This window comes from Gavia stellata, chromosome 4, assembly GCF_030936135.1.
Source record: "Gavia stellata isolate bGavSte3 chromosome 4, bGavSte3.hap2, whole genome shotgun sequence".
NCBI classification, from domain to species: domain Eukaryota; kingdom Metazoa; phylum Chordata; class Aves; order Gaviiformes; family Gaviidae; genus Gavia; species Gavia stellata.
Genome location: NC_082597.1, coordinates 70,183,548 through 70,197,758, shown reverse-complemented (window position 1 = coordinate 70,197,758; position 14,211 = coordinate 70,183,548). Strand labels below are relative to the sequence as shown.

Sequence of the window (14,211 nt, the reverse complement as noted above, 5' to 3'; positions counted from 1 at the left end):
AGCAGACAGTATCTAGGGAGCGGTACAAGAGAGCAAAAATCTACTGTTGACTTCTATGAAGCTGCCCAACTTTTCTGCTTGTTAAATAAGACAGTTGCCAAACAAAATAATTCCTCTGTGTCTCCTTTATCAGGCTGTGGATTTGCTGGGAGAGAATCACAGTCTTAACTGCAGCCATTCTACTGATAAAGGCAGTATTTATATACTCTTGTAGATATGATAAACCAAACATACAAATCTCCTACCTGTTTGTTAGTTTTTAGCAGTTCATAAATGGGAAACCTCATTAAGAAAACAGCTCCTGAAACATAATTCAGCAGTGTCCTCTAAAGAGCTTTCAGTCTGTTACGCTGAAATTACTGAACTAAGAATCTCAAGCAGCATATTGTCTTACCTCATAAAGATCTGATGTTAAATGGATTGTCTTATATTACCAACTAAAAGATAGCATATGTTTTGACCTTTTGTCCAAAAATACAATCACTAGGAGAATCTAAATTTCTCTAAGATCTGTCAGGATTTATATTTATGACAAAGACTGTTTTTCACAAATCCCAGAGATTCAGGTTTGTTAAACTTCTTTAACTATCATTACTAAATGATAAGAGAATATATATTTTGCTACAACTGAGAATTTTGCTACAAGAGCAGAGCAAAGATACAGATAAAGGACTGATATAACTGTGGTTGATGATAAGGGAAGCAAATGCATGCACGCCTAAAGATTACTCTTCAGAATGCCTATGAGCTACCTTCTCCCATCTTGTGATACATATTCCGCTTACGTTGTGATTTAATACACATGAAGTATTACAAATTGTTTGAAACAATGATATACGGTCCTGATCCCTGGAGGATCTGAAGATGATGTCTACGTTAGTCTTCCAAAAAAGGATAGTCCTTGTAATTTTTGCATCTGGAAAAAGAGAGTATGATTAAAACACTTTAAGGATATAGTCTTGAGGCTGAGAAGAAAAAGCTTTTTTCCCCTTGACAAAAGCTCTGCAGAACTGAAATGGTGAACTACAGTAAAAACACTAACGTGAGCCTGCTTAGTTTACACAGGGCAGAGGAAGTTAATGCTCTGTAACCTTCGCATATACCAGTGTCCTTGTTCTCAAAAGATAATGTATCTTTTGCTTAACTGAAATCACCAAACTTCCCTGCGATATTAAACCGCTGTCTTGTGAACTCCTAAGTCCGCAGTATGCGATTAGGTAAGTGGGTAACCTGGGAAAACAGAATAAATTGCAGATCTTGGTAAGTCTGTATCTAACCATTCTATTACCTAGATGCTGCCTTAATAACATTGGCATAAACACATAGGCACAGCTTTTCACTTCAAAAAAACTTACAACTCTCATTCTTAAAATGGAGTTTATTTACACTGACTGTCTCTTATATAAAGTAGCCAAAGAAAACAAAAGAAAAAAATTGCTGCCTATTTATTTTGGAGTTTCCAGCCTGTTTTTATTTTCAGACAGCAGTTTGGTATGCGTCTGTTACAAAATATCTTAACACACAACATACCTGCAAAAATCCCAGTGCTACCAACCTGTACAAGATGGACAGTGCTCTAATAAACCCTAGTGCTGGATTCCAGCAGATACGGATGTGACCAGGTATTGGCTAAGGTTCCCTCTCTTTTTAAGTGGGGCTATCAAATACTGTCTGTTAAGAGGATATCCAATGATAATCCAGTCTTGCTAAAATATGGAGGAGGAGGAGGGACTCACTTGCTTAATGCACAGGTGCAATACCGCTTCTTGAAAGCAAGGAATGTTTCCTACTCCTCTTTAGCCAATTCAAAGTCAAACACCTGAATAAAGGTCCCAAACAGCTGGGTTACTCATGTGTGCAAAAAGACAAATGTAAGTTCATTTGCAGAAAGAATACCAAAACCAGAAGTAGAAAAGTGGTTTTATTTGTTGAAGCACTAGGAAGTGTGCAATGGATGCACGTTTGTGATGAACAATGAAAAAAATGTCATAATGTTACAGTGCTGGTGGGGTCTAATGCATCATATTTATATCACAGCGTGGAAAAGTTAATATCTCTTACTTGATGTATTCTAATGAAGGAGACTCGGCTCCTTACTTTTAAAGTAACTTTTTGCATTCATAAAGAAATAACCGACATGGTATCTGACAAACAAAAGGTTTTTTCCCAGTTCTAAGTATGAAGGGGGTATTTTGTTCCTCTGGCAGAGTGTTTGTTGAAGCGTTTAAGACCGTTAAGAATTTTGTAAGATAGATACACTCTTAACTTAAAATTTTCCTCAATATGGTGTGGAGTGACAGATTTGGGAATTACAGTTACATTTCTTTGAATCTGGAGCCGGATAAGCACCTGCAGGAACAGATAGGGAATTACAGCTGAAGAAGTTCTGCCTGTCTTCTGAAAGCCAAAAACCATACGTGCCTACATGGTTACATGGAACAGCTCTACTGATGATAATCAGAGATAGCTCACATAGCAAAAGCACTATGTAAACCCTCCCTAAGTATTACATGAGCTCATTTAATCATTATCTGTCTCTGAAGTTGAGATGACAGCATGTGAGTGCATTGAACAAGAGTTCAGGATTGGCCAGGGATGCTGTGTGTAGAAGTGGCTAGCATGACAATTAAAGCCCAAAGCCATTGGCAATCTTCTGTCCGTCATCAAAACTAGTGTTAGAATATTTTTCAGAGCATTACAAGGTCTATGAGACACAGTTGGAACTCAGCTTTCCATAATACCTCTTTAAGTAGTTACTTTAGCAGAAGTAGGAAAAATACATGTCACCAGGGAAAATGTGATCAGTATTAATCTGAGCTGGGGTCTTGTTGTACTTGAGTGCAATTTCCTTAATTTGGGGATCATCAGAAAGGGAATATCCTCAGGCTTGGACCTGTGAAAATAAAAAACAGACTTCAGCAGTTGAATGGCCTTGTGTCTTCTCCCTCAAGCACTGTGGTGCAAGAATATTGTTTAAATGGTAAGAAAGCATCATCTTTCACACTTCAATTCACCATCTTCTCGTTGCTCCAGTCCCTGCCTTCATTCTTTTCCTTTTATCACAGGTTGGCACATGAGAAGAGGCCTGTAGTTTCTAGTGTAACATGTCACTGTAGCACATTTCAGTCTAGCCTGGGATCAGGCCAGGAATTTCTTTGGTCCAGATCCCGAAAATTTAATCTTGAGAATGGGCGGCTGTCATGTCCTTCCCAAGCATAGCTGCTCTGGTAAATGCCCTGTCCCAGGTCAGAGACAGCCATGAAGACTGGAGTAAAAGCAACATTTCTTCAAGTCATCCATTTAAAAAACTAACCCATTTGTCTCAGCAGGACTGCAAAGTTGCTATTTTTGTAAGCATGTGCTGCTTTGGTTTTGGGGGTTTTTTTTGGTTCACAAGTTCTCTTACATGTTTAATAAACTCACCCAAGCTCCATTAAGAATTATCTTCACTACTTTCACCAACCAACTGATCTTTTTTCTCCTAAATATGAAACTCCAGTAACAGCATGGGTATGAATTAGGGGACTGAATATCACAGTAAGTATGAGAGAGGTTTCTGTGCGTGTGTGTTTTTAACAAATTAGTAAATATTTTTCTAATTACATCAGTTTTACTCTGTGAGGGTTTATCCACAGCCTAAGACTGGTTTACTGTATTGGCTTCAATCTACATCTAAGAAAGAAGTCTCACAAAGCATTCCTACCATGTTCGTTGGGCGCTCCAAGGGGACAATATGCAGTGACAGAGATCCCTTTGGATTGGCAAAACTTAATCAGCTCTTCCTGAGCAAGATAGGGGTGGCTCTCAATCTACAGATAAAAATATTAGGTTTCTTCAGAAGCAAAACGTATTTCAAGGTTTAGCATCACTATGACAACCTACCAAGCCCCACATCAGCTTTGAAAAGGTGGTTCTTTTTGCAGCTACAGGGTTTTTAAGAGAGTCAGGCAGTATTTCAGATCGTTTCCCCTTCTTTCCAACCCTGCCTCCAACAAGGCCCAATCTTCATACATCAGTTTCTCTTTCCAGCTGCCTGCCTCATTTTTCATGAGCTCTCACAGTCCCCATATGAATGGGCTCCAAGGTCCAGTTGTCTACATCCAGCTGAAGCATCCAACTCTCGTGTGATCCAGTCCTACCTATTCACCCAGCAGCGTAGCCTGGCTTTGGTCCTACCTATTCATGCTGCCTCTTTTTCCTTAGCTCCTGGGACAAGCACCAGGGCTGTAGGAAAGGAGAAGGGTAAGCCTTACCGCATTCTTCATTGCAGAGCTCAAGTCTCAGCCTCTGCGAGCTCAGTGAAAGGTGAAGGTGGGACTTTCAACCCAGGATCACCGCGGGCTTGGGTAACTGCAGCTTCCTGTGCAAGGAAGGGCAAAGAACGTCCTGTGGTTTTCATTACTTTAGGCAAATGCAGGTGTCTTCTCAAACAGGTATCAAAAAGCACAGCCTTGACATAAAAGTTATTTCACTGCCAGAGATGTTCCATCAAATGCAACACCCCAGACAGGTGTGATGTCAGTACTGATGAGTTTGAGAACAATTTACGAGATGATTTGCAGGGTTGTGTCTTAAGCCTGGTTTGCTCAGGAGGCAATCTATCTGTTTGCAGTTGAAGTTGGAGACGCCAATGGCCTTCACCATTCCTGCATCCAACAGCTCTTCCATAGCCTAGAAACAATACAGAATCAGACTCGCTATTGAATTAAGATCTTTTTTTTATATGGAAAAAATGCCTGTGCAAAGACTACAATGGTAAAAATCATCATCGCTGGGATCTTCTTCTGATATGGTGTTAGTACAGCACATTGAACAGTGGGACCTTGGTCAAAGACATGGGCTCTTACATCACGTATCATCATACAAATAAATAACAGCGTTATTCAAGATTAACAATTATTACACTATGATTATTTCAGTAGAATACAACTATTTGGAAATATTATCCCCAAGTAGCCCTTCTGCTCCAAAATAAAACTTTTTTTTAGGATAATTTCTCAGCTAACAAAATAATTACCCTGTAATAAAAAGCTCATTGTTTGGAACAGGGCAGCTCAATGAGGAGCTGTTCTGGGAGAGCTGGGGAAGAATACCTGATCATCAACACCACTTAAATTCCCAAGGGAGATGTACCATTTAGCAGTGTCAGTATAGTATAAGCAGTGCTGTGTTCCCCAGCCACCACCTATTTTTTTTCACACTAGCAACCAATAAAACAGCTAGACAGCTCTAATTAGATTGGCATCTCCAGCAGAAAAGAAACAGGAGAAAATAATCTACTACCAGCCTTTAGAGCAGGAGATAGACCTCTTCCAAAGCAGAAATCATTTTTATTTGAAGTTGCCATCATAAGCAGCAGCCTGAAATGTCCACTTTTTTCCTTCAAACGAGTAACAAAAATATGCCTTATTCTTCATCTGACAGAAGGGAAAAAGCATCAGCGAATTCTTCTGACTCCGGTGAGTCTCTTGTACTCTTTCAACCTGGCCATGCTGAGCACTGGTGGGGGTGGCGGAGAAAGGAAGCCCAAAGCATCAGCCAAGCAGAAATTTGAACTTGCACCCAAGTCTTGACTCTTATGCAGCCTGTGCTCATGCCTGTTTGCCTTGCACACACGGCTTTAGCGATGTACTTTGGGCAAGTTCCAGTACTTTCTAAAAGGGGGAATTTTGGGTGCTGTGGGTACATTGGCACAGGCATGTTGGCTTTGCTGAGATCTGGACAGCTCAGGTGCAGCTAGGGATGAGCATGGCTACAGCTCGGAGAGTGGTGTGGGGACTGAAGCAACAGTGTATGTATGTCAGCTCAAGCCACTGCAGGGTACGCACACAGTCAAAGATTGCCTCTTGCCATGCCCACCCAGCCACTTTAGTAAGCAGTAGACATAAAAATACCTCAATTCTGGCAAAGTAACACACAAAGGAGCCCAAGGACAGAGAGAAATCAGCAATCTGGAATACTTCACATTGGCAATCCCCTGAGAATGAATCCCAAAGTGGAAACCTTAAAGTTTTCAGGCTGTTATTTCAAACTAGCAAGAACTTTTCAGCCTGTCAATGACTGTACCTCCCACATAACCAGAAAATCTGTATTGCTGGGAATGATCATGACATTTCCATCTGCAGGAGATAGCTCCTCTCCTGCCTACCATCACAAAAGCAAAGCGAGTTTAAGATAGCCTGAATCGTAAGTAGTAAAAGAAATCACTTAGGAATTCTAGAAGCGAGTGGAGCTGGAGACACGCTGGATATCCTGGCTTATGTTTGTGTTGGGGAGAGAGGTGGCCGAAGCCAGTAATCTGTACGAACAGTGTAATCTTCAAGAAAATCTGCTTCTTGAGAATCTGTCCTGCAGGCAGAGGAAGGGCAGACACTTTTATGTGCCTCACTCAGGTTGGGGGAAGGCCAGGGATGTGACACGATGGGGAAACGAGGATTTATTTAACCTGAGGGTAGAAAGAGAAGAGCAAAATAGGAACTAAGTAATTCACAACTGTTTGATCCTGCATGAGCAAATGACAGCCAAATCCCAGACTTTAAGAGGAATGTGATCTGGACGGTAATTTGATCCATGACATGGAAATGCTGTGCAGGATAAAATAAGGCGATTATTTTTTTGTACTACAAGACCTAGCTTAAGCAGCCATGATCTTACCTTTCCTCCAGGACACTCCATTCAGAGATTTGTCATTATGTCCTAATGAGGTTTAACAGCACTCCTCATTAGGGAGGACTTAAGGGCATGTCCAGACCCAAAGGAAAAAGTGGCAGAGGTCTGACAGATGGCTCCCAGGAGTTAAAGTCTCAATACAATGAATTCCATGGGCCAGTGCGTCAGGTGGAGATCCAAATAACCCAGTTGGAGGGCAGCAAGTGTTTTCTGGCATGCCTCCTTCACCAGGGATCTCTGATGGAAGGTGAACCACAGCTGCAGGGGTAACACAAAGCCTGGGAGCTGCTCTCCTAGCCTCATGACTACAGAGCTTCCCTGGCAGGGAAACACACGGTGCTGACATGGAGGCAGCTCATGATATGGCACATCTTCTTGTCTTGAGGAAGTGCCACTTTTGTGCACCTTGTTTTATTTGCAGTACGGTCAGTTAAGTAAAATGAGAATGAGATACTCTAAAATTCCAACGATTCATACAACAATTAAGCAAAACGAATCAAAAAAGCAAAACTGGTGAAAATTGACCTGCCAGCTTCCAGCAGATAGAAGTTACTTTATTTTTCCTACCATTGTTGTTGGGGGAAAAAACAAAACAAAACATAACACACGGGAGTTAACAGGCTGAGGCCAGCAGCACAGCGGGAGTGACCACGAATACAATAGCCCGGCTTCCTATCTCAGAGGGAACTGAGAGCAGGGCCTTAGTTCCTGTCTCCATGGCTGACAATGGATATGGACTACAAAAAAATCCCTCTCAAATCAAGCTTTTTTTTTTTTTTTTTTCAAGAGTTGACGTCTTTCTTCCCTCCATCTGCAAAACACTTTGCCCTGGCAGAAAGGAGTTGCTTCCCAGACCAGCTTCATCCCCTGGCATTTTGCAGGTTGAGACCTTGTCTCTCCTCTTGAGAACTGGCCTCATGTGAGACAAGTTATCCAAGGACATACCATAAAGAGGTCTTCTCACATCACAACCCTCTCCTTAATTTTTTCTCATAGTGCATCCCTGATCTCACTCTCGTTCAGGTACATGTAGGCACAATCAAAGTGATGGCAACCTACATTGATGGCAAACTTCACTGCGTCTCTTGCTGTTCCTTGGAGAGAGACTGAAACAAGAAGAAAAGTCAGTAATTCGGTAAATAGCAGAAAAAAAAGTTCGCTGTCCTCCAAATCCGGAGACTTTAAACCCCCAAATAATGAGGTGTTCCAGTTTGGATCTTGCTTTTTTTTAGTTTTCTGGCATAAAATGAGCCCTTTGGAACTGGCCATGGGAGTCACTGATGAGTTGCCTGAGCTGATCTGCCCTTTTCTAAAGATTGAATGTTCACATTCGGACACCAGGCTGTCTCAAAATAAGTTCTAATTTGCCCAGAAATTAAAAGCAATTTTTGTATGAGATACTGGCAACACGAGGAAATGAGTCACCTCTGAAAAGCTTGCTGGTCCTGCACACAAACAAGCCGGCTCCTGTTGACACAGGACAAGGGAGGTGAGGGACAGCAAAACACTACAGACAGTGCCACCTCCTGGGTAAAATATACAACCTGGCATTTAATAGCAAAGTAAATCACTTCAGATTCTTGGCTTGGAGACACAAGAGTTGTTTGATGACTCGATACCGATTCTGGAAAATGGCATTTCAAACAGAAACACGATTCAAAACTGTGACAACCTCCTACATTTAACTTCATTATATCCCCACCCATCATCTTCTTTTTTAATGATTTCACTTTTCCAAGTATTTCCAATTGAACGGTGCTTGGTTTTGTTAATTTAAATTAAAAAAAACCCAGAAACTGCAGCAACTTTTTCCACAAGGCTACACACAACCAAATAGCCAGTTTAAAGTTTTACAAGCTTTCCCTTTTGCAGCCCCTTTCCCCATCCCACCCATTCCTACGTGTGAATGCTGCAGCTCCTAGGGCGGCATGGGAAAGCAGGCTAACAGCAACACCGGCCAAACCCTGGACTTTATGGACTACCACATCTCTGGGTGCTGCTGCGGCACAGGAAAGCTGCCGTACAGGGAGTCACAGCTGAAGTTGCTCTGGGAACCTTGAGATAGAATAGCTTTGATGAAGTAATCAGAGTGGGTTTGGGCCATGTTGTCATTGCACTAACACAAGAGATTTTTGTGGTGGCAGAGATAACTTGTCCAAAATTTTCCTTCTGTTTAGTCCTAACCGGTTCCTGTTGGTGTCCTAACAGGTTCCTTCAGAGAGCTCATCCATCACAGCATCAGTGCCCTAAGAGACCCCATGCAAGGCACACTGGTTTTTTTAAAGCCGACTTAGTTGCTTTAGGCTTCTCAGTGTCTTGTCATTAGACCAACCAAGACTGAAAGGGTTAAAGAAACTTAGCCCTATTTGTGCATGTTATGTGATGATTAGAAGCAGCTGACCAAAAAACATTGCAAGAATAATTTAAAGTAATTCTATGCTGACTGGACAGTGTTTCATGGACTTGGCAGCTTGCAATTCAACATATTTCATTTCCAGTCTCTAGTCCAGGGGGACAATCCATTATTTGCTTTCTTAAGCAACTCATTTTCTTAAAATTTTCAGCTCATTTCCAGACTCCTTTTGCATTTATAATTCAGTATATCCTTAAATCTTCTGTTTTACCAAAACTCCGTTACATAATATTTGCAGGTAAAGACCTACCCAAACTATTTTCCTGCAAAGTGCTATGTACTCATCTGCTGCCATACAAATGAGTTGTTTTCCATCTCTAAGGAGTTAATATAAATTCCCATTTCCAAACCCACTGATTGCCACTTAAGTTCCTATATCTACATGCACTCATCAACAATGACACCTACATGACATGCTGGGAGATTAATACCCAGTGCCAAAAGCAAAGAAAAAACAAAGAAAAACAAGCTGGGCAGCAGTTTTTGCTTTTGTAGTATGTAATTTTTTTCCACAGCTAAGGAAAATCTCCTTCTACCTGCTCACTACCAGCACTAAGTGAACACTACCTGCTCACATAAAAAAATCCCTGAAGGACAGATGTAAATACCTGCAATACCTGAAGTATTTCAAAAGGCATGAAATGCTGCACAGAGGATTTACTGCATTTTCCTAACCTGGAAAGGAGATTGCTGTAAAAGTCTACCGTGATTCTCAGCAATTTCCTGGTGTCACCTGCGTGACCAGAGGCACAGGGATGAGGAGAGGTCCCCAGCTCCAGCAGGTACCTGCCAGGTCCCCAGTCCAGGATGGGCACCCTCGTGCAGGTGAGCAGATCCAGGTAGGTGGCCATGCGTGGTCCCCTCCCAGCCACCGCAGGCAAGGAGAGGCTGCAGCCCTTTGCAAAACCTTTTAAATAGACTTTGTCCCTCCCTCCTGCCTGCTGACTGGCTGCGGACAAGGAAAATATGGGCAGAAGTGCTATAATAAGCAAGAGAATGCAGGTATTTTGCCTTTATCTCACCCTTTGGAGTATTTCAAAACTGATTGTGGGCTCCTCACATGAATTTGTCGACTGAGCTTGTCATGCCAGTTACACATATGGCATTGACTGAGGTTGCAGCTTTTTGTGTACCTCAGTCTCTGCTTTTCTGCAAGAAAAGTGATATTTGAGGAGTTTGCACACATCCCAGGAACCATTTCTGGTCTCACCTGTCCGCTCCTGAACACATCACCAGAAGAAGACAAAGCTGTCTGTCTCAGGAGGAAGCACAGATCTGCCCACAGGAGGGATCATTGTTAAAAAATTTCCTAATACTGCTTCATCCCCACAGCACCGGTCACCCATGTTATATACATCCCCTCCCTTCCGCTGCCCCCATTACAGCCTATGACTCGTACTGATGAGCTGCAGGACATGGGGACAGCACAGTCCTTTTAATGAAGGGTTCCCCCACTTGAGAGAGGAGCTAAGAAATAAATAAAGCTTTGTTTTTTCAAGAGCCATCGTGTTTGGTGTGCATGACTCTTCAAAATCAAAACTGCTTAATCTGCAAGACTAATGATCACTAATGGCACACTATGGCATATTTGTGTTTCCTGGAGCAGCCACTGTGTCTTTTCTATGCTTACCCACTTTTCAGAAGCCTAACATCTTCAGGTGTTTTGTCCCTTGATGCTGTGTTACTGCTACTTACGGCCTTTCTTGTTTCCATGCTGTCCTACATTAGATTTTTTACCGTTCACAACTGAAAACCTTCTTTTGCATAAACTGAAAAACCAGTTTTACAATGCTCAGTAGGAAGAGCAGCCTATTCTGGAAAATCCAAAACCTCTCATTTTTATGTAGAGTGGGTTTGACCCCAGCCTGTGTCCTGCCAGAAGGAGCTGGCGTGCTACCTGGTTTCAGAGCCCTGCCCAAAATTTTGCAAGAACTCATTTTAAAGATATGAGTGCTAAGCATTTATTGTTTATCCAACCATTAATGAACTTTTCCTTCCCTGTCATTCCTTTGCCTGTTAGAGGCAAAACCAGCCCCAGGGTAACACCACGTTTCAACAGGCAGCGTCTCAAATGCCCAGCGACCCGGGGCAGGTCACTCTGTTCAGGCACTTTTTACTGTGTGCAGACCCTGCACGCAGAATATGCTTAACCTGAAAGCGTAAACCTGTTGTTTGGAAGTTAACACAGACAAAAGTCAACAAAGCCTGAGAGGCTGAGCATGAGCACGCTTAGCACTCCCAGGGCAGCCACCCAAAGAGCCCCCGCAAGCCAGCAGGCATCAATCCACCCTGCTGCTCCCCACAACAGGTCCCCAGTGGGGTACCACTCTTGTCCTCCAGTGCCAGATTTCTCTTAGGGTTTTGTATCTTTTCACGTCGGGGAGTTTTCCTCTTGTATCCTCAAATCATTGCTCACACCCATCTCAACCAGCAGCAGCCGCTCCTGCCTGCAGCCTGACCTTTCCTGCATGGCTCTATGCCGCAGACCTTCTCTTCTCGCTGCTCCGTCCTTCAGCCTGGCCTTTTCCCCAGCAGTTGGAGGCAGAGCTGGCTTTGGCCACAGGCACCTCAGCCCCACATCCAAGGATTTTAATTGAGGTGTGCAGATCGCTGCAGCTTTGGGACAAGCCAAAGGAGAACCCTTTTAATTTTAGTTCTGAGGTCAGAAAGACTGGTCCTGTTCTGCCTGAATTCTGCAATGAAAGCAAGGTTTAACCAGCATTTGTACTGCTCAGTGCTGCTATGTAGAGATTTGATGCAGTTATGTGGTTTTTCTCCTTATCTGTGAGAAAAATGGGTTACATAGAGGAAAGATATATGATGACCACAGCTCTCTGGATCATCCCCTGGATGCCTTAGTCACAGAGACTGCCGAGGTACCTGTACTGCTGGTCTGCAACCAAGGACGGGAAGAAATTCACTTCAACTCATTGCAGAAACTGAAGTAGATTAACAACAGTATAGCTGTTGTGCCCCCTGTCCCTCAGTGACATGCAGCCGCCTCCCTAATGAGAGGGACTCTCCCAGTTCTTCCACCTCCGCTCTGCCCATCACAAAGGCAGACATGGAGAGGGTTATCCCACTCACTGCTCCGACCATCCCTCACACAGCAAAGCACATTTTCATCCTGGATCAAACTGCATCCCACCAGCTGCAGAAATTTCAGTCATTAGTCTATTTTAGGAAAACAGTCATTACTCAGAGCACCCTTTCTTAAGCCTGTATGAAAGTCTTCGTTCACTTTACGTTTAAGTCCTTGTTCAGTTTTTCACAGCACTTATGACTTTTTTTCTTTAATTCGGGTAGATTTAGTTCAGAAGCATTTCTATTCCAGTTTCTTGACTTCATATATGTCTGAAATTTTTGTTATCTATGAAGCTCTCTAAAGCGTTGGTGACCCCTGGGCACGTTTCCACAGGCAGGCACAAACAGTGCTACGCCTGCCAACTTGAAGCTGGTAAAATATAAGCCAGCCACGTGGGAAACAGCGTGGAGTCAGAGCTAAATAGCTCTCTTCTAAAAACGAATTGCTTCATAAAATACCTTCAAAAGGTTGTCAGAGGTTTCTGTTTGCACTTCTTAGGAAAGTGCTGCCCTCCACTCACAGCTTGAAGCCCAAGCCATGTTATCAGAAGAAATACCAGCATGGATGTTACTGGCAAAGCCAGCCCAGGCTTGACATTGCCAAAACTTCCCTGGGAGAAGCATGGCCTTAGTCAGGGCAGGACCAGAAACTTGGCTTTAAGGACAGGAGACCAGTAAGACAAAGGCATCAACTGCCATTGAGAGAAACTGCTTAGCAAAGGTTAAACCTGTTGGAAGAAGATGTCTTTGATGACTTAAAACTACCGCCATTCCCCTGCAGGGATATCATCACAGGATTCACTACTGGAATCTATCAGACACAACAGATTATTGAGATCCACAAAATTATCGGTAAAGTGATTATTATTAAAATTACTAGTAATGCTAAGTCCTAATATGATTTACACATTTAATTGTAGTTTAGAGTAAGTACAGTGTCATCAACCCAGGTTTTTTAATCTGTATTAGAATAGGTCCTTTTTTGAAGGTTTTTTTTTAAACGTAGATCTCATGTGCAGCGTTCTTGTGTAAACACCAATGATAACTAGTTAGTAAATGACTCTTGTAAATTAAAATTATACTGGAAGCAAAGTGTGAAAAAATTATTTCTCTTTTAATTTCACATGTAATTTTGGGATTTACAACATATTGAAGTTGTAGAGATTATACGTGTGTGTGATATATTTTTTTTCTATTTTTCTATGTGTTTCTTGAAGGTGGGGAATATCTGAATCTGAGGAGTCTGTCAGAGATGAAGCAAAGAATGTGTATTTTGCTACTTCTCTTTCCCTTAAGGCATGGTAATCCCAAACCAAACAAAAAACGGAAAGGAAGAGTTACCAGGACCTACAATAATGTCTCCATACACATACTCTTGGCTTTATTTGACTTTTCAAAGCTCCTGCTACCCATGCTAGGTTTCATTCACACAGAGGCTCAAACACAGGTCAAATAATCCCAACTCCTTTATGGTGGCTCTATGGCTGAAAATGTTTTTCTGGCAGAAAACCAGGTGGTGCTTTTCTGTAGCCAGCCCCTGGCCAGGTGGACTCCACATTATAACTGGTCTCCATGTTACAACTCTGTATCAATACACTAACACTGAATCCCATGCGCTTAGCTGAAAGTTGTCCTTGGGCAGTTTATCCAGCGTACAACTGAACTTTGCTGTGGACGCAGAGGCAGCCAAAGTGATTTTTTGCAACAGCAGCTCAGGTCAGACAGAGTTTTCAAATCTACCCGCAATGCAGTTTGCACACCTCCCATTCCTCCCACAACTCATCTGGATCTGGAAGCAATATAAGATTTCATATGACAGCAAACCTGACAATAAACCCATTGTGTCTCCAGTGTGAGGGCAAAGTGCCCAGGGAAGGTTTAGCCTCATTTCCTCATCAGTAGCTCTAGCCTGAATACTTAATCTGAGCATACAACCTCTGCACATGTGGCCTGTAGCCTCCCACCTGCATTTACTGTGTTTAGGAAAAACAGACTGAGAATAATACACAAGACATTTTCTAGGCAATTTATCCCATACCATTTTA

At 42.4% G+C, this 14,211-nt stretch overlaps 1 pseudogene; it reads right to left on the bottom strand.

Moving 5' to 3' along the window:
- Nucleotides 1-876: 876 nt before the first annotated feature.
- LOC104257205 (aldo-keto reductase family 1 member B1-like) lies at nucleotides 877-9,933 on the bottom strand (annotated as a pseudogene).
- Nucleotides 9,934-14,211: the final 4,278 nt, after the last annotated feature.